Below are 20,277 nucleotides of genomic sequence, written 5' to 3' on the forward strand. Positions count from 1 at the left end.
GCCAGTGAATACGATTCTATGGTCAGTGAACTGCCACCCTCTGACTGCCAGTGTATACGATTCTATGGTCAGTGAAATGCCATCCTCTCACTGCCAGTGTATACGATTCTATGATCAGTGAAATGCCCCCTCTCTGCCAGTTGATACGATTCTATGGTCAGTGAACTGCCACCCTCTCACTGCCAGTGTATATGATTCTATGGTACAGCGTATTATTGTACTACTAAGAAAGTAGATAACTAACCAATTCACTGCCCAGGAGTAGATGGTACCCTCAGACGATAATTACCTGGAAGAATTGTCACACCAATTTGTATATGAAATAAAAAGGCCAACGTACCTGAAAAGAAGGAGGGTACGTGTCTACTACACAGCATTCCTCTTGGCCATAGAACATTCAATGCCCCACCTCCAACCATACTTGCCTGCCCTAAGAGATAGATCGCTTAGATTGGCGTGGGAACAGCTCTTCGCCTGGGCACTGAATGACTACTTGATAGGGAGAGCTTAAAAACGACAACTAACACTAATAACAAGCATATTAAGAATTTTCAGGCGGGCAACTGTAACGTCGCAAGAATAAGCTGCCGGACTGCAGCAAGGTAAGAGCAAAATGCCGGTGAAATTAGCATTTGTAATAAAATTGATAGGGATTTTAATGATCACTGGGTTCTTGGCTGCCTCTGTATGGCAGTACAGCTATGCTTTCAATATTATTGCTGTACCCAAACCTAATACACCCCCACCCCCAGCTGCAACAGGTGTTACGTCAGGTGGTACTAGTAAAATCCCACACAAGGAAAATAGAGTTAAACGCAGCATATACTCAGATAATAAAGGCATTGACAACTACATACAAGATTCAGCACACATCTCAAACAACATATGGTACCAACACATGACCCACATAGGTAAGCAGACAACAGAAGACAGCTGCTACGTTTGCTCATTGATCCCATACGCCATGAGCGCTTCTCGAACATTTGTTGCCACGGAGATAGATGGAAAAATAGCACGATGTATAATATACCTGGCACTGTTCCAAACGAAAGGAAGATTTCAAGGAACAGTGGTGCAACTGGTGTGGAAAACACGAGATACATATCCATATGAAAACAACTTCCTCAAGACTTATTTGAGTTACCACAAGAGCAGTTTATATGCTGAAGGATTCAGATACATAACAAATGGTCCTGAAAAAGGAGAAACAAAGAAAGTAACACTACAGTACCTACCATGTGATTGGTACACCACTGAAGTCCCTGGTAAAAACGGATGTTGGGAAAGACCACTGATGATAATAACAGGGAAGGTGTACATGAACAACAAATGGGACATAGGAGTGGTTGGCAGCAACATGGTAACAAGAGAAAATATTTCAACTATTGATGGACATAACCATAGATGTTGGATGACTTGGATCAAGTACGTACCCATGCTCACGTGGATGGAGAAGGATGAAGACCCAATAACAATACTGCCGCTAACTGCGCCTAAGGTATGCTACCAACATAAAGGAGAGGTGGATGTAGGATACAACACCAACTGTGAAAGCGTGATGGAGTTACCTGAGGGGGGAGCAGGAACAGCAGTAGTAATGGACCATTACTGGGCCTGTGGAGACAAGGCGTACCACACACTGCCCCCTTTGTGGAATGGTGTATGCACTATAGTACACGTTAATGTACCATCACTAGTGGTACCCCAGAAGCATGTGAATATGGTGAATTTCCCCAAGATGGATGAAGGGAACAAAAGGAAGAAGAGATCTGCACAGCCTCGGAAAGGGCCAGAGAACCGACGCAACGGCAACAACACTGTCCTCAACAGAAGGAAAAGACAAGGAGAACCTCTGACAGGAAATTACCTGTGGGGAAGGTCGGAAACAGCACTCACCTCAATTCCGCCGGAACACAGACTATTCAGCAGAGCAGCTATGTTCTTCTCCTCAATAATACATCCTGGACTGCAGGCCTACGCAAACGCAAAATGGCTCCAGATAACTAGGTGGGAACTAATGATGACAATTAACTCTACAGTAAATGGATTCAACGCAATAAAAGAGGAATTGCGAGCAGTAAGAATGGTTGCACTACAGAACAGATATGTACTGGACCTCCTCACAGCAATGGAAGGAGGAGTTTGCGCAAAGATAGGACAATCATGCTGCACATTCATTCCTGCTAACGATGCTGACAATGGTACACTCACGGAAGCAGTATCACAATTGGCCCAGATGCACTCAAAAATGATGGATGAAAGTAAAGGTGTGAAAAAGGATGAGAGCTGGTTTTCAATATTATGGTCATGGATGCCATCTTGGCTGTCTGATGGACTGAAGATTATAGTTGGATGTACTATTTTGGCTGGAGCTACACTGACCATAATAAGATTTTGGAAAGCCCGGAAGGCACGCACCACAGACGAGATGATCGAAATGGTTGGTATACACCTCTTGATGCCAACAGATGACGGCCAACACACAGGCACAATCATAAAAGAGAGAGAGAAGTTGCGCAACCAGATCATCACCAACCACCTGGACCCACCATCTGTGAAGCTCGAAAACCCAAGGAGCTACATAGGGAAATGGGTATACTGCACTCCTGGAGGAACCTGTGAATATATGTATTGGTCATTCGAAGACCATGTTAACCACTATGGACATTTGGGAGGAATAACTAAAATATGGAGAGTAAGAGGAGATAAAGAAAAGGATATGTTTGTGGTCGACAAGTCGACCAGAGGGGGGACTGAAGTGGGAGAATGGAAGAACAGGCTCCCGCCCTTCCCCTCTCACGCTTGGCCTAGAGGATCACGGCCTAGACACCCGCCACGAGAGGAGTTTGCCTATCTACCAGATGACCAAATACCCTGGTACAGGAACATACGGATGTGCCCATCTACCTGCCCAGCAGCCCGCCCTGTCCATGCCGACACCTGCGGCACGGATCAACTCGACTAAACCTACACGTCGTTAGAGATGCCATGACGACCTAGCCAACGGTCAGCACACCTGTGCAAACATGCACACCGGACACTTCCACACCAATCCACACGAAGAACATACTCAGTGCTATGACGTAGGCGACAGACATACCCACGGACGTGCATCTTTATTATTTTCCACATAGGCTCTCAAAATGCAGAAACGCAAGACGCATAATGAACTTATCTAAAAAGGCTTGCTCATGCTTCTTCTAAGAACCATGTACCATAATGAAGAATATAACGGAGACACGATACTGAGGATAGAGCAATATGATACCGTAACCTAAAGCGCTCTGCATCAAACGGTTCCACCTATGCACCAGGCCCAAGTAGGCCGCAAGCAAAAGCTTCCATGAACATTGAATAAGCAAGAGCTGGGTTGCTGACCCTGCAAAATGAGCCTGGCGAAAGCACACCGCCAAGGGCACGATGTTGCAATCTCGCACGCCGCAAGCCGACGCCAAGGTCGCACCTGCAAGATAAACCAGGCACACAGTAGGAAAAACAATATTAATTGTGTTGAATTTTGCCTCAAACACGGTCCCACCTCACGTGACAAAGCCAAACTTGACGGGATGCCAAGCCCAGGAGGAAGGAGACGCCTGAATCCCACGTTTCAAGACACAGGCAGATACAATTTAAAGACTCATTGGACATCTGCAGCAGTGGGAGTAGTCGACCTCCCAACATATGAATGAATCCTCACATTGTTTACACCTACCCATAGTAAAACATTGTTGCAAATGACAGGTGCACCGCGAGCTGGGAACAGCGATAATCCCAGACTGGGAGGCTCGCGAGCGGACCAATCAGAACATGGGGTTCTTATCACTGACGCCATTAACATTGACCAATCCTCAGAGGTCTTCATGTAACAATTTTCATGTATCAAATTGAAGGGACAGCCCAGGTATACCACCTGACTAACCCTCAACCACTAACACCGTTCTCTATATGTATGCTATACTAACCCTACCACTCGAGTAACCAATCCAGAGTGGAGATAGGTTTTTTGCTAAACTTTCCAAAGTGACGCAAGTAGCGCGTCATACTAAGGTAAAAAGGGCCTGCGAGCCTCACGATTGTGTGTGTGTCAGGACGGACGCGTACGCTCCTTGACCCATCCCTGCCGTTTTGTCTAATAAACAGCAGAGTCACCTTGCTTCTTGCGTGTGTCTCATACTCTATCTCTTTTGGGATATACGGGAGGAGTTGGGGCCTCCCTGCCCGGAGGTCTGCGGACGGCCCGGCCGACCCCGGCAGAATTTCCCCCCGACACTCTGACTGCCAGTGTATACGATTCTATGGTCAGTGAAATGCCCACTCTCACTGCCAGTGAATACGATTCTATGGTCAGTGAACTGCCACCCTCTGACTGCCAGTGTATACACATCTTTGGTCAGTGAAATGCCACCCTCTCAGTGCCAGTGTATATGATTATATGGCCAGTGAAAAGCCATCCTCTCACTGGCACCCTCTCACTGCCAGTGTATACAATTCTAGGGTCAGTGAAATGCCACCCGCTCACTGGCACCCTCTCACTGTCAGTGTATACGAATCTTTGGTCAGTGAAATGCCACCCTCTCACTACCAGTGTATTTGATTCTATGGCCAGTGAAATGCCATCCTCTCACTGTCACCCTCTCACTGCCAGTGTATACAATTCTATGGTCAGTGAAATGCCACCCACTCACTGCCAGTGTATACGATTCTTTGGTTATTGAAATACTACCCTCTGACGCCAGTGTATACGATTCTATGATGAGTGAAATGCCCCCTCTCACTGCCAGTGTATACGAATCTTTGGTCAGTGAAATGCCACCATCTCACTGCCAGTGTATATGAGTCTATGGCCAGTGAAATGACACCTTGTCACTGCCAGTGTGTACGACTCTATGGCCAGCGAAATGCCCCCTCTCACTGCCAGTGAATACGATTCTATGGTCAGTGAACTGCCACACTCTGACTGCCAGTGTATAGGATTCTATGGTCAGTGAAATACCACCCACTCATTGCCAGTGTATACAATTCTATGGTCAGTGAAATACCACCCTCTGACTGCCAGTGTATACGATTCTATGGTCAGTGAAATGCCCCCTCTCACTGCCAGTGAATACAATTCTATGGTCAGTGAACTGCCACCCTCTGACTGCCAGTGTATACGAATCTTTGGTCAGTGAAATGCCACCTTCTCACTACCAGTGTATATGATTATATGGCCAGTGAAATGCCAACCTCTCACTGGCACCCTCTCACTGCCAGTGTATACAATTCTATGGTCAGTGAAATGCCACCCGCTCACTGGCACCCTTTCACTGTCATTGTATACAAATCTTTGGTCAGTGAAATTCCACCCTCTCACTACCAGTGTATATGATTCTATGGCCAGTGAAATGCCATCCTCTCACTGTCACCCTCTCACTGCCAGTGTATGCAATTCTATGGTCAGTGAAATGCCACCCACTCACTGCCAGTGTATTCGATTCATTGTTCATTGAAATACTACCCTCTGACGGCCAGTGTATATGATTCTATGATGAGTGAAATGCCCCCTCTCACTGCCAGTGTATACAAATCTTTGGTCAGTGAAATGCCACCCTCTCACTGCCAGTGTATATGATTCTATGGCCAGTGAAATGCCACCTTGTCACTGCCAGTGTGTACGACTCTATGGCCAGTGAAATGCCCCCTCTCTCTGCCAGTGAATACGATTCTATGATCAGTGAACTGCCACCCTCTGACTGTCAGTGTATACGATTCTATGGTCAATGAAATGCCACCCTCTCACTGTCAGTGTATACGATTCTATGGTCAGTGAACTGCCACCCTCTGACTGCCAGTTTACACGATTCTATGATCTGTGAAATGCCCCCTCTCACTGCCAGTGTAAACGATTCTATGGTCAGTGAACTGCCACCCTCTGACTGCCAGTGTATATGATTCTATGGTCAGTGAAATGCCACCTTCTCACGGCCAGTGTATACGATTCTATGGTCAGTGAAATGCCACCCTCTGACTGCCAGTGTATACGATTCTATGGCCAGTGAATTGCCACCCTCTTCTAACTGCCAGTGTATACGATTCTATGGTCAGTGAAATGCCACCGTCTCACTGCCAGTGTATACAATTCTATGGTCAGTGAAAAACAATCCTCTCACTGCCACCCGCTCACTGACTGTTATTACGATTCTATGGCCAGTGAAACGCCACCCTCTCACTGCCAGTGTATACAATTTTATGGTCACTGAAATGCCATCCTCTCACAGCCACCCTCTCACTGCCTGTGATTACGATTCTATGGCCAGTGAAACGCCACCCTCTCACTGCCAGTGTATATGATTCTATGGTCAGTGTTCTGCCACCCTCTGACTTTCAGTGTATATGATTCTATGGCCAGTGAACTGCCACCCTCTGACTGCCAGTGTATACATTTCCATGGTCAGTGAACTGCCACCCTCTGACTGCCAGTGTATACAATTCTATGGTCAGTGAAATGCCACCCTCTCTCTGCCAGTCTATACGATTCTATGGCCAGTGAACTTCCACCCTCTGAATGCCAGTGTATATGATTCTATGGCCAGTGAACTGCCACCCTCTGACTGCCAGTGTATCCGATTCTATGGCCAGTGTATTGCCACCCTCTGACTGACAATGTATACGATTCTATGGGCAGTGAAATGCCACCCTCTCACTGCCAGTGTTTATGACTCTATGGCCAGTGAAATGTCCCATCTGACTGCCAGTGTATATTACTCTATGGCCAGTGAAATGCCCCTCTCACTGCCAGTGTATATGATTCTATGGTCTTGGAAATGCGACCCTCTCACTGCCAGTGTATATGATTCTATGTTCAGTGAAATGCCACCATCTCTCTGCCAGTCTATACGATTCTATGGCCAGTGAACTTCCACCCTCTGACTGCCAGTGTATATGATTCTATGGCCAGTGAACTGCCACCCTCTGACTGCCAGTGTATCCGATTCTATGGCCAGTGTACTGCCACCCTCTGACTGCCAATGTATACGATTCTATGGGCAGTGAAATGCCACCTTCTCACTGCCAGTGTTTATGACTCTATGGCCAGTGAAATGCCCCTCTCACTGCCAGTGTATATGATTCTATGGTCTTGGAAATGGGACCCTCTCACTGCCAGTGTATATGATTCTATGTTCAGTGAAATGCCACCCTCTCACTGCCAGTGTATATGATTCTATGACCAGTGAAATGCCACCCTGTCACTGCAAGTGTATACGACTCTATGGCAAGTGAAATGCCCCATCTCACTGCCAGTGTATACGATTCTATGGTCAGGGAAATGCCACCCTGTGACTGCCAGTGTATACGATTCTATGGTCAGTGAAATTCCACACTCTCACTGCCAGTGTATAAGATTCTATGGTCAGTGAACTGCCATCCTCAGACTGCCAGTGTATACGAGTCTATAGTCAGTGACATGCCCCCTCTCACTGACAGTGAATACGATTCTATGGTCAGTGAACTGCCACCCTCTTACTGCCAGTGTATATGATTCTATGGTCAGTGAAATGCCATCCTCTCACTGCCAGTGTATACGATTCTATGGTCAGTGAACTGCCACCCTCTGACTGCCAGTGTATACGATTCTATGATCAGTGAAATGCCCCCTCTCTGCCAGTTTATACGATTCTATGGTCAGTGAACTGCCACCCTCTGACGGGCAGTGTGTACAATTCTATGCTCAGTGAAATGCCATCCTCTCACTGGCACCCTCTCACTGCCAGTGTATACAATTATATGGTCAGTGAAATGCCACCCACTCACTGCCAGTGTATACGATTCTATGGTCAGTGAAATACCACCCACTCATTGCCAGTGTATACGATTCTATGGTCAGTGAACTGCCATCCTCAGACTGCCAGTGTATACGAGTCTATAGTCAGTGACATGCCCCCTCTCACTGACAGTGAATACGATTCTATGGTCAGTGAACTGCCACCCTCTGACTGCCAGTGTATATGATTCTATGGTCAGTGAAATGCCATCCTCTCACTGCCAGTGTATACGATTCTATGGTCAGTGAACTGCCACCCTCTGACTGCCAGTGTATACGATTTTATGATCAGTGAAATGCCCCCTCTCTGCCAGTTCATACGATTCTATGGTCAGTGAGCTGCCACCCTCTGACTGGCAGTGTGTACAATTCTATGGTCAGTGAAATGCCACCATCTCACTGCCAGTGTATACGATTCTATGGCCAGTGAACTGCCACCCTCTGACTGCCAGTGTATACAATTCTATGCTCAGTGAAATGGCATCCTCTCACTGGCACCCTCTCACTGCCAGTGTATACAATTATATGGTCAGTGAAATGCCACCCACTCACTGCCAGTGTATACGATTCTATGGTCAGTGAAATACCACCCACTCATTGCCAGTGTATACAATTCTATGGTCAGTGAACTGCCACCCTCTGACTGCCAGTGTATACGATTCTATGGTCAGTGAAATGCCCCCTTTCACTGCAAGTGAATACGATTCTATGATCAGTGAACTGCCACCCTCTGACTGCCAGTGTATACGAATCTTTGGTCAGTGAAATGCCACCTTCTCACTGCCAGTGTATACGATTCTATGCTCAGTGAACTGCCACCCTCTGACTGCCAGTGTATACAATTCTATGGTCAGTGAAATGCCACCCACTCACTGCCAGTGTATACGATTCTATGATCAGTGAAATGCCCCCTCTCCCTGCCAGTGTATACGATTCTATGGTCAGTGAACTGCCACCCTCTGACTGCCAGTGTGTACGATTCTATGGTCAGTGAAATGCCACCCTCTCACTGCCAGTGTATACGATTCTATGCTCAGTGAACTGCCACCCTCTGACTGCCAGTGTATACGATTCTATGGTCAGTGAAATGCCCCCTTTCACTGCAAGTGAATACGATTCTATGGTCAGTGAACTGCCACCCTCTGACTGCCAGTGTATACGAATCTTTGGTCAGTGAAATGCCACCTTCTCACTGCCAGTGTATATGATTATATGGCCAGTGAAATGCCATCCTCTCACTGGCACCCTCTCACTGCCGGTGTATACAATTCTATGGTCAGTGAAAGGCCACCCGCTCACTGACACCCTCTCACTGTCAGTGTATACAAATCTTTCATCAGTGAAATGCCACCCTCTCACTACCAGTGTATATGATTCTATGGCCAGTGAAATGCCATCCTCTAACTGTCACCCTCTCACTGCCAGTGTATACAATTCTATGGTCAGTGAAATGCCACCCACTCACTGACAGTGTATACGATTCTTTGGTCATTGAAATACTACCCTCTGACTGCCAGTGTATACGATTCTATGATGAGTGAAATGCCCCCTCTGACTGCCAGTGTATCCGATTCTATGGCCAGTGTACTGCCACCCTCTGACTACCAATGTATACGATTCTATGGGCAGTGAAATGCCACCTTCTTACTGCCAGTGTTTATGACTCTATGGCCAGTGAAATGTCCCATCTGACTGCCAGTGCATACGACTCTATGGCCAGTGAAATGCCCCTCTCACTGCCAGTGTATATGATTCTATGGTCTTGGAAATGGGACCCTCTCACTGCCAGTGTATATGATTCTATGTTCAGTGAAATGCCACCCTCTCACTGCCAGTGTATATGATTCTATGGCCAGTGAAATGCCACCCTGTCACTGCCAGTGTATACGACTCTATGGCAAGTGAAATGCCCCATCTCACTGCCAGTGTATATGATTCTATGGTCAGGGAAATGCCACCCTGTGACTGCCAGTGTATACGATTCTATGGTCAGTGAAATTCCACACTCTCACTGCCAGTGTATAAGATTCTATGGTCAGTGAACTGCCATCCTCAGACTGCCAGTGTATACGAGTCTATAGTCAGTGACATGCCCCCTCTCACTGACAGTGAATACGATTCTATGGTCAGTGAACTGCCACCCTCTGACTGCCAGTGTATATGATTCTATGGTCAGTGAAATGCCATCCTCTCACTGCCAGTGTATACGATTCTATGGTCAGTGAACTGCCACCCTCTGACTGCCAGTGTATACGATTCTATGATCAGTGAAATGCCCCCTTTCTGCCAGTTTATACGATTCTATGGCCAGTAAACTGCCACCCTCTGACTGCCAGTGTATACAATTCTATGCTCAGTGAAATGCCATCCTCTCACTGGCACCCTCTCACTGCCAGTGTATACAATTATATGGTCAGTGAAATGCCACCCACTCACTGCCAGTGTATACGATTCTATGGTCAGTGAAATACCACCCACTCATTGCCAGTGTATACGATTCTATGGTCAGGGAAATGCCACCCTGTGACTGCCGGTGTATACGATTCTATGGTCAGTGAAATTCCACATTCTCACTGCCAGTGTATAAGATTCTATGGTCAGTGAACTGCCATCCTCAGACTGCCAGTGTATACGAGTCTATAGTCAGTGACATGCCCCCTCTCACTGACAGTGAATACGATTCTATGGTCAGTGAACTGCCACCCTCTGACTGGCAGTGTGTACAATTCTATGGTCAGTGAAATGCCACCCTCTCACTGCCAGTGTATACGATTCTATGGCCAGTGAACTGCCACCCTCTGACTGCCAGTGTATACAATTCTATGCTCAGTGAAATGCCATCCTCTCACTGGCACCCTCTCACTGCCAGTGTATACAATTATATGGTCAGTGAAATGCCACCCACTCACTGCCAGTGTATACGATTCTATGGCAGTGAAATACCACCCACTCATTGCCAGTGTATACGATTCTATAGTCAGTGAAATGCCACCCTCTCACTGCCAGTGTATACGATTCTATGGTCAGTGAACTGCCGCCCTCTGACTGCCAGTGTATACGATTCTATGGTCAGTGAAATGCCCCCTTTCACTGCAAGTGAATACGATTCTATGGTCAGTGAACTGCCACCCTCTGACTGCCAGTGTATACGAATCTTTGGTCAGTGAAATGCCACCTTCTCACTGCCAGTGTATACGATTCTATGCTCAGTGAACTGCCACCCTCTGACTGCCAGTGTATACAATTCTATGGTCAGTGAAATGCCACCCACTCACTGCCAGTGTATACGATTCTATGATCAGTGAAATGCCCCCTCTCCCTGCCAGTGTATACGATTCTATGGTCAGTGAACTGCCACCCTCTGACTGCCAGTGTGTACGATTCTATGGTCAGTGAAATGCCACCCTCTCACTGCCAGTGTATACGATTCTATGCTCAGTGAACTGCCACCCTCTGACTGCCAGTGTATACGATTCTATGGTCAGTGAAATGCCCCCTTTCACTGCAAGTGAATACGATTCTATGGTCAGTGAACTGCCACCCTCTGACTGCCAGTGTATATGAATCTTTGGTCAGTGAAATGCCACCTTCTCACTGCCAGTGTATATGATTATATGGCCAGTGAAATGCCATCCTCTCACTGGCACCCTCTCACTGCCGGTGTATACAATTCTATGGTCAGTGAAAGGCCACCCGCTCACTGACACCCTCTCACTGTCAGTGTATACAAATCTTTCGTCAGTGAAATGCCACCCTCTCACTACCAGTGTATATGATTCTATGGCCAGTGAAATGCCATCCTCTAACTGTCACCCTCTCACTGCCAGTGTATACAATTCTATGGTCAGTGAAATGCCACCCACTCACTGACAGTGTATACGATTCTTTGGTCATTGAAATACTACCCTCTGACTGCCAGTGTATACGATTCTATGATGAGTGAAATGCCCCCTCTCACTGCCAGTGTATACGAATCTTTGGTCAGTGAAATGCCAGCCTCTCACTGCCAGTGTACATGATTGTATGGCCAGTGAAATGCCACCTTGTCACTGCCAGTGTGTACAACTCTATGGCCAGTGAACTGCCACCCTCTGACTGCCAGTGTATACGATTATATGGTCAATGAAATGCCACCCTCTCACTGCCAGTGTATATGATTCTATGGTCAGTGAACTGCCACCCTCTGACTGCCAGTGTATACATTTCCATGGTCAGTGAACTGCCACCCTCTGACTGCCAGTGTATACAATTCTATGGTCAGTGAAATGCCACCCTCTCTCTGCCAGTCTATACGATTCTATGGCCAGTGAACTTCCACCCTCTGAATGCCAGTGTATATCATTCTATGGCCAGTGAACTGCCACCCTCTGACTGCCAGTGTATCCGATTCTATGGCCAGTGTATTGCCACCCTCTGACTGACAATGTATACGATTCTATGGGCAGTGAAATGCCACCATCTCACTGCCAGTGTTTATGACTCTATGGCCAGTGAAATGTCCCATCTGACTGCCAGTGTATATTACTCTATGGCCAGTGAAATGCCCCTCTCACTGCCAGTGTATATGATTCTATGGTCTTGGAAATGCGACCCTCTCACTGCCAGTGTATATGATTCTATGTTCAGTGAAATGCCACCATCTCTCTGCCAGTCTATACGATTCTATGGCCAGGGAACTTCCACCCTCTGACTGCCAGTGTATATGATTCTATGGCCAGTGAACTGCCACCCTCTGACTGCCAGTGTATCCGATTCTATGGCCAGTGTACTGCCACCCTCTGACTGCCAATGTATACGATTCTATGGGCAGTGAAATGCCACCTTCTCACTGCCAGTGTTTATGACTCTATGGCCAGTGAAATGCCCCTCTCACTGCCAGTGTATATGATTCTATGGTCTTGGAAATGGGACCCTCTCACTGCCAGTGTATATGATTCTATGTTCAGTGAAATGCCACCCTCTCACTGCCAGTGTATATGATTCTATGGCCAGTGAAATGCCACCCTGTCACTGCAAGTGTATACGACTCTATGGCAAGTGAAATGCCCCATCTCACTGCCAGTGTATACGATTCTATGGTCAGGGAAATGCCACCCTGTGACTGCCAGTGTATACGATTCTATGGTCAGTGAAATTCCACACTCTCACTGCCAGTGTATAAGATTCTATGGTCAGTGAACTGCCATCCTCAGACTGCCAGTGTATACGAGTCTATAGTCAGTGACATGCCCCCTCTCACTGACAGTGAATACGATTCTATGGTCAGTGAACTGCCACCCTCTGACTGCCAGTGTATATGATTCTATGGTCAGTGAAATGCCATCCTCTCACTGCCAGTGTATACGATTCTATGGTCAGTGAACTGCCACCCTCTGACTGCCAGTGTATACGATTCTATGATCAGTGAAATGCCCCCTCTCTGCCAGTTTATACGATTCTATGGTCAGTGAACTGCCACCCTCTGACGGGCAGTGTGTACAATTCTATGCTCAGTGAAATGCCATCCTCTCACTGGCACCCTCTCACTGCCAGTGTATACAATTATATGGTCAGTGAAATGCCACCCACTCACTGCCAGTGTATACGATTCTATGGTCAGTGAAATACCACCCACTCATTGCCAGTGTATACGATTCTATGGTCAGTGAACTGCCATCCTCAGACTGCCAGTGTATACGAGTCTATAGTCAGTGACATGCCCCCTCTCACTGACAGTGAATACGATTCTATGGTCAGTGAACTGCCACCCTCTGACTGCCAGTGTATATGATTCTATGGTCAGTGAAATGCCATCCTCTCACTGCCAGTGTATACGATTCTATGGTCAGTGAACTGCCACCCTCTGACTGCCAGTGTATACGATTTTATGATCAGTGAAATGCCCCCTCTCTGCCAGTTCATACGATTCTATGGTCAGTGAGCTGCCACCCTCTGACTGGCAGTGTGTACAATTCTATGGTCAGTGAAATGCCACCCTCTCACTGCCAGTGTATACGATTCTATGGCCAGTGAACTGCCACCCTCTGACTGCCAGTGTATACAATTCTATGCTCAGTGAAATGCCATCCTCTCACTGGCACCCTCTCACTGCCAGTGTATACAATTATATGGTCAGTGAAATGCCACCCACTCACTGCCAGTGTATACGATTCTATGGTCAGTGAAATACCACCCACTCATTGCCAGTGTATACGATTCTATAGTCAGTGAAATGCCACCCTCTCACTGCCAGTGTATACGATTCTATGGTCAGTGAACTGCCACCCTCTGACTGCCAGTGTATACGATTCTATGGTCAGTGAAATGCCCCCTTTCACTGCAAGTGAATACGATTCTATGATCAGTGAACTGCCACCCTCTGACTGCCAGTGTATACGAATCTTTGGTCAGTGAAATGCCACCTTCTCACTGCCAGTGTATACGATTCTATGCTCAGTGAACTGCCACCCTCTGACTGCCAGTGTATACAATTCTATGGTCAGTGAAATGCCACCCACTCACTGCCAGTGTATACGATTCTATGATCAGTGAAATGCCCCCTCTCCCTGCCAGTGTATACGATTCTATGGTCAGTGAACTGCCACCCTCTGACTGCCAGTGTGTACGATTCTATGGTCAGTGAAATGCCACCCTCTCACTGCCAGTGTATACGATTCTATGCTCAGTGAACTGCCACCCTCTGACTGCCAGTGTATACGATTCTATGGTCAGTGAAATGCCCCCTTTCACTGCAAGTGAATACGATTCTATGGTCAGTGAACTGCCACCCTCTGACTGCCAGTGTATACGAATCTTTGGTCAGTGAAATGCCACCTTCTCACTGCCAGTGTATATGATTATATGGCCAGTGAAATGCCATCCTCTCACTGGCACCCTCTCAGTGCCGGTGTATACAATTCTATGGTCAGTGAAAGGCCACCCGCTCACTGACACCCTCTCACTGTCAGTGTATACAAATCTTTCATCAGTGAAATGCCACCCTCTCACTACCAGTGTATATGATTCTATGGCCAGTGAAATGCCATCCTCTAACTGTCACCCTCTCACTGCCAGTGTATACAATTCTATGGTCAGTGAAATGCCACCCACTCACTGACAGTGTATACGATTCTTTGGTCATTGAAATACTACCCTCTGACTGCCAGTGTATACGATTCTATGATGAGTGAAATGCCCCCTCTGACTGCCAGTGTATCCGATTCTATGGCCAGTGTACTGCCACCCTCTGACTGCCAATGTATACGATTCTATGGGCAGTGAAATGCCACCTTCTTACTGCCAGTGTTTATGACTCTATGGCCAGTGAAATGTCCCATCTGACTGCCAGTGTATACGACTCTATGGCCAGTGAAATGCCCCTCTCACTGCCAGTGTATATGATTCTATGGTCTTGGAAATGGGACCCTCTCACTGCCAGTGTATATGATTCTATGTTCAGTGAAATGCCACCCTCTCACTGCCAGTGTATATGATTCTATGGCCAGTGAAATGCCACCCTGTCACTGCCAGTGTATACGACTCTATGGCAAGTGAAATGCCCCATCTCACTGCCAGTGTATATGATTCTATGGTCAGGGAAATGCCACCCTGTGACTGCCAGTGTATACGATTCTATGGTCAGTGAAATTCCACACTCTCACTGCCAGTGTATAAGATTCTATGGTCAGTGAACTGCCATCCTCAGACTGCCAGTGTATACGAGTCTATAGTCAGTGACATGCCCCCTCTCACTGACAGTGAATACGATTCTATGGTCAGTGAACTGCCACCCTCTGACTGCCAGTGTATATGATTCTATGGTCAGTGAAATGCCATCCTTCCACTGCCAGTGTATACGATTCTATGGTCAGTGAACTGCCACCCTCTGACTGCCAGTGTATACGATTCTATGATCAGTGAAATGCCCCCTTTCTGCCAGTTTATACGATTCTATGGCCAGTAAACTGCCACCCTCTGACTGCCAGTGTATACAATTCTATGCTCAGTGAAATGCCATCCTCTCACTGGCACCCTCTCACTGCCAGTGTATACAATTATATGGTCAGTGAAATGCCACCCACTCACTGCCAGTGTATACAATTCTATGGTCAGGGAAATGCCACCCTGTGACTGCCAGTGTATACGATTCTATGGTCAGTGAAATTCCACACTCTCACTGCCAGTGTATAAGATTCTATGGTCAGTGAACTGCCATCCTCAGACTGCCAGTGTATACGAGTCTATAGTCAGTGACATGCCCCCTCTCACTGACAGTGAATACGATTCTATGGTCAGTGAACTGCCACCCTCTGACTGGCAGTGTGTACAATTCTATGGTCAGTGAAATGCCACCCTCTCACTGCCAGTGTATACGATTCTATGGCCAGTGAACTGCCACCCTCTGACTGCCAGTGTATACAATTCTATGCTCAGTGAAATGCCATCCTCTCACTGGCACCCTCTCACTGCCAGTGTATACAATTATATGGTCAGTGAAATGCCACCCACTCACTGCCAGTGTATACGATTCTATGGCAGTGAAATACCACCCACTCATTGCCAGTGTATACGATTCTATAGTCAGTGAAATGCCACCCTCTCACTGCCAGTGTATACGATTCTATGGTCAGTGAACTGCCGCCCTCTGACTGCCAGTGTATACGATTCTATGGTCAGTGAAATGCCCCCTTTCACTGCAAGTGAATACGATTCTATGGTCAGTGAACTGCCACCCTCTGACTGCCAGTGTATACGAATCTTTGGTCAGTGAAATGCCACCTTCTCACTGCCAGTGTATACGATTCTATGCTCAGTGAACTGCCACCCTCTGACTGCCAGTGTATACAATTCTATGGTCAGTGAAATGCCACCCACTCACTGCCAGTGTATACGATTCTATGATCAGTGAAATGCCCCCTCTCCCTGCCAGTGTATACGATTCTATGGTCAGTGAACTGCCACCCTCTGACTGCCAGTGTGTACGATTCTATGGTCAGTGAAATGCCACCCTCTCACTGCCAGTGTATACGATTCTATGCTCAGTGAACTGCCACCCTCTGACTGCCAGTGTATACGATTCTATGGTCAGTGAAATGCCCCCTTTCACTGCAAGTGAATACGATTCTATGGTCAGTGAACTGCCACCCTCTGACTGCCAGTGTATATGAATCTTTGGTCAGTGAAATGCCACCTTCTCACTGCCAGTGTATATGATTATATGGCCAGTGAAATGCCATCCTCTCACTGGCACCCTCTCACTGCCGGTGTATACAATTCTATGGTCAGTGAAAGGCCACCCGCTCACTGACACCCTCTCACTGTCAGTGTATACAAATCTTTCGTCAGTGAAATGCCACCCTCTCACTACCAGTGTATATGATTCTATGGCCAGTGAAATGCCATCCTCTAACTGTCACCCTCTCACTGCCAGTGTATACAATTCTATGGTCAGTGAAATGCCACCCACTCACTGACAGTGTATACGATTCTTTGGTCATTGAAATACTACCCTCTGACTGCCAGTGTATACGATTCTATGATGAGTGAAATGCCCCCTCTCACTGCCAGTGTATACGAATCTTTGGTCAGTGAAATGCCAGCCTCTCACTGCCAGTGTACATGATTGTATGGCCAGTGAAATGCCACCTTGTCACTGCCAGTGTGTACAACTCTATGGCCAGTGAACTGCCACCCTCTGACTGCCAGTGTATACGATTATATGGTCAATGAAATGCCACCCTCTCACTGCCAGTGTATATGATTCTATGGTCAGTGAACTGCCACCCTCTGACTGCCAGTGTATACGATTCTATGATCAGTGAAATGCCCCCTCTCCCTGCCAGTGTATACGATTCTATGGTCAGTGAACTGCCACCCTCTGACTGCCAGTGTGTACGATTCTATGGTCAGTGAAATGCCACCCTCTCACTGCCAGTGTATACGATTCTATGCTCAGTGAAATGCCATCCTCTCACTGGCACCCTCTCACTGCCAGTGTATACAATTCTATGGTCAGTGAAATGCCTCCCACTCACTTCCAGTGTGTACGATTCTATGGTCAGTGAAATGCCACCCTCTCACTGCCAGTGTATACGATTCTATGCTCAGTGAACTGCCACCCTCTGACTGCCAGTGTATACGATTCTATGGTCAGTGAAATGCCCCCTTTCACTGCAAGTGAATACGATTCTATGGTCAGTGAATTGCCACCCTCTGACTGCCAGTGTATACGAATCTTTGGTCAGTGAAATGCCACCTTCTCACTGCCAGTGTATATGATTATATGGCCAGTGAAATGCCATCCTCTCACTGGCACCCTCTCACTGCCGGTGTATACAATTCTATGGTCAGTGAAATGCCACCCGCTCACTGACACCCTCTCACTGTCAGTGTATACAAATCTTTCGTCAGTGAAATGCCACCCTCTCACTACCAGTGTATATGATTCTATGGCCAGTGAAATGCCATCCTCTAACTGTCACCCTCTCACTGCCAGTGTATACAATTCTATGGTCAGTGAAATGCCACCCACTCACTGACAGTGTATACGATTCTTTGGTCATTGAAATACTACCCTCTGACTACCAGTGTATACGATTCTATGATGAGTGAAATGCCCCCTCTCACTGCCAGTGTATACGAATCTTTGGTCAGTGAAATGCCAGCCTCTCACTGCCAGTGTATATGATTCTATGGCCAGTGAAATGCCACCTTGTCACTGCCAGTGTGTACAACTCTATGGCCAGTGAACTGCCACCCTCTGACTGCCAGTGTATACGATTCTATGGTCAATGAAATGCCACCCTCTCACTGCCAGTGTATATGATTCTATGGTCAGTGAACTGCCACCCTCTGACTGCCAGTGTATACGATTCTATGATGAGTGAAATGCCCCCTCTCCCTGCCAGTGTATACGATTCTATGGTCAGTGAACTGCCACCCTCTGACTGCCAGTGTGTACGATTCTATGGTCAGTGAAATGCCACCCTCTCACTGCCAGTGTATACGATTCTTTGGTCAGTGAAATACTGCCCTCTGACTGCCAGTGTATACGATTCTATGATGAATGAAATGCCCCCTCTCACTGCCAGCGTATATGAATCTTTGGTCAGTGAAATGCCACCCTCTCACTGCCTGTGTATATGATTCTATAGCCAGTGAAATGCCACCATGTCACTGTCAGTGTGTATGACTCTATGGCCAGTGAAATTCCCCCTCTCACTGCCAGTGTATACGACTCTATGGCCAGTGAAATGCCACCCGGTCACTGCCAGTGTATACGACTCTATGGCCAGTGAAATGCCCCCTCTCACTGCCAGTGTATATGATTCTATGCTCAGTGAAATGCCATCCTCTCACTGCCACCCTCTCACTGCCTGTGTATACGATTCTCTGGCCAGTGAACTGCCACCCTCAGACTGCCAGTGTGTACGATTCTATACTCAGTGAAATGCCATCCTCTCACTGCCACCCTCTGACTGCCAGTGTATACGATTCTATGGCCAGTGAACTGCCACCCCCTCACTGCCAGTGTATTTGATTCTTTGGTCCATAACATGCCATCCCCTCACAGCCAGTGTATACGATTCTTTGTTCAGTAAAATGCCACCCTCTCACTGCCAGTGTATACAATTCTATGGTCAATGAAAAACCATCCTCTCACTGCCACACTCTCACTGCCTGTGATTATGATTCTATGGCCAGTGAAACGCCACCCTCTCACTGCCAGTGTATACATTTCCATGGTCAGTGAACTGCCACACTCTGACTGCCAGTGTATACGATTCTATGGTCAGTGAAATGCCACCCTCTCTCTGCCAGTCTATACAATTATATGGCCAGTGAACTTCCACCCTCTGACTGCCAGTGTATATGATTCTATGGCCAGTGAACTGCCACCCTCTGACTGCCAGTGTATCCAATTCTATGGCCAGTGAACTGCCACCCTCTGACTGCCAATGTAAACGATTCTATGGTCAGTGAACTGCCACCCTCTGACTGCCAGTGTATACGATTCTATGGCCAGTGAGCTGCCACCCTCTGACTGCCACCCTCTCACTGTCAGTGTATACGAATCTTTGGTCAGTGAAATGCCACCCTCTCACTGCCAGTGTATATGATTCTATGGCCAGTGAAATGCCACCCTGTCACTGCCAGTGTAAACGACTCTATGGCCAGTGAAATGCCCCATCTCACTGCCAGTGTATACGATTCTATGGTCAGGGAAATGCCTCCCTGTGACTGCCAGTGTATACGATTCTTTGGTCAGTGAAATGCCACCCTCTCACTGCCTGTGTATATGATTCTATAGCCAGTGAAATGCCACCCTGTCACTGCCAGTGTGTACGACTCTATGGCCAGTGAAATTCCCCCTCTCACTGCCAGTGTATATGACTCTATGGCCAGTGAAATGCCACCCAGTCACTGCCAGTGTATACGACTCTATGGCCAGTGAAATGCCCCCTCTCACTGCCAGTTTATATGATTCTATGCTCAGT

This window comes from Ambystoma mexicanum, chromosome 10 (assembly GCF_040938575.1).
Source record: "Ambystoma mexicanum isolate Mex_15411 chromosome 10, UKY_AmexF1_1, whole genome shotgun sequence".
NCBI classification, from domain to species: domain Eukaryota; kingdom Metazoa; phylum Chordata; class Amphibia; order Caudata; family Ambystomatidae; genus Ambystoma; species Ambystoma mexicanum.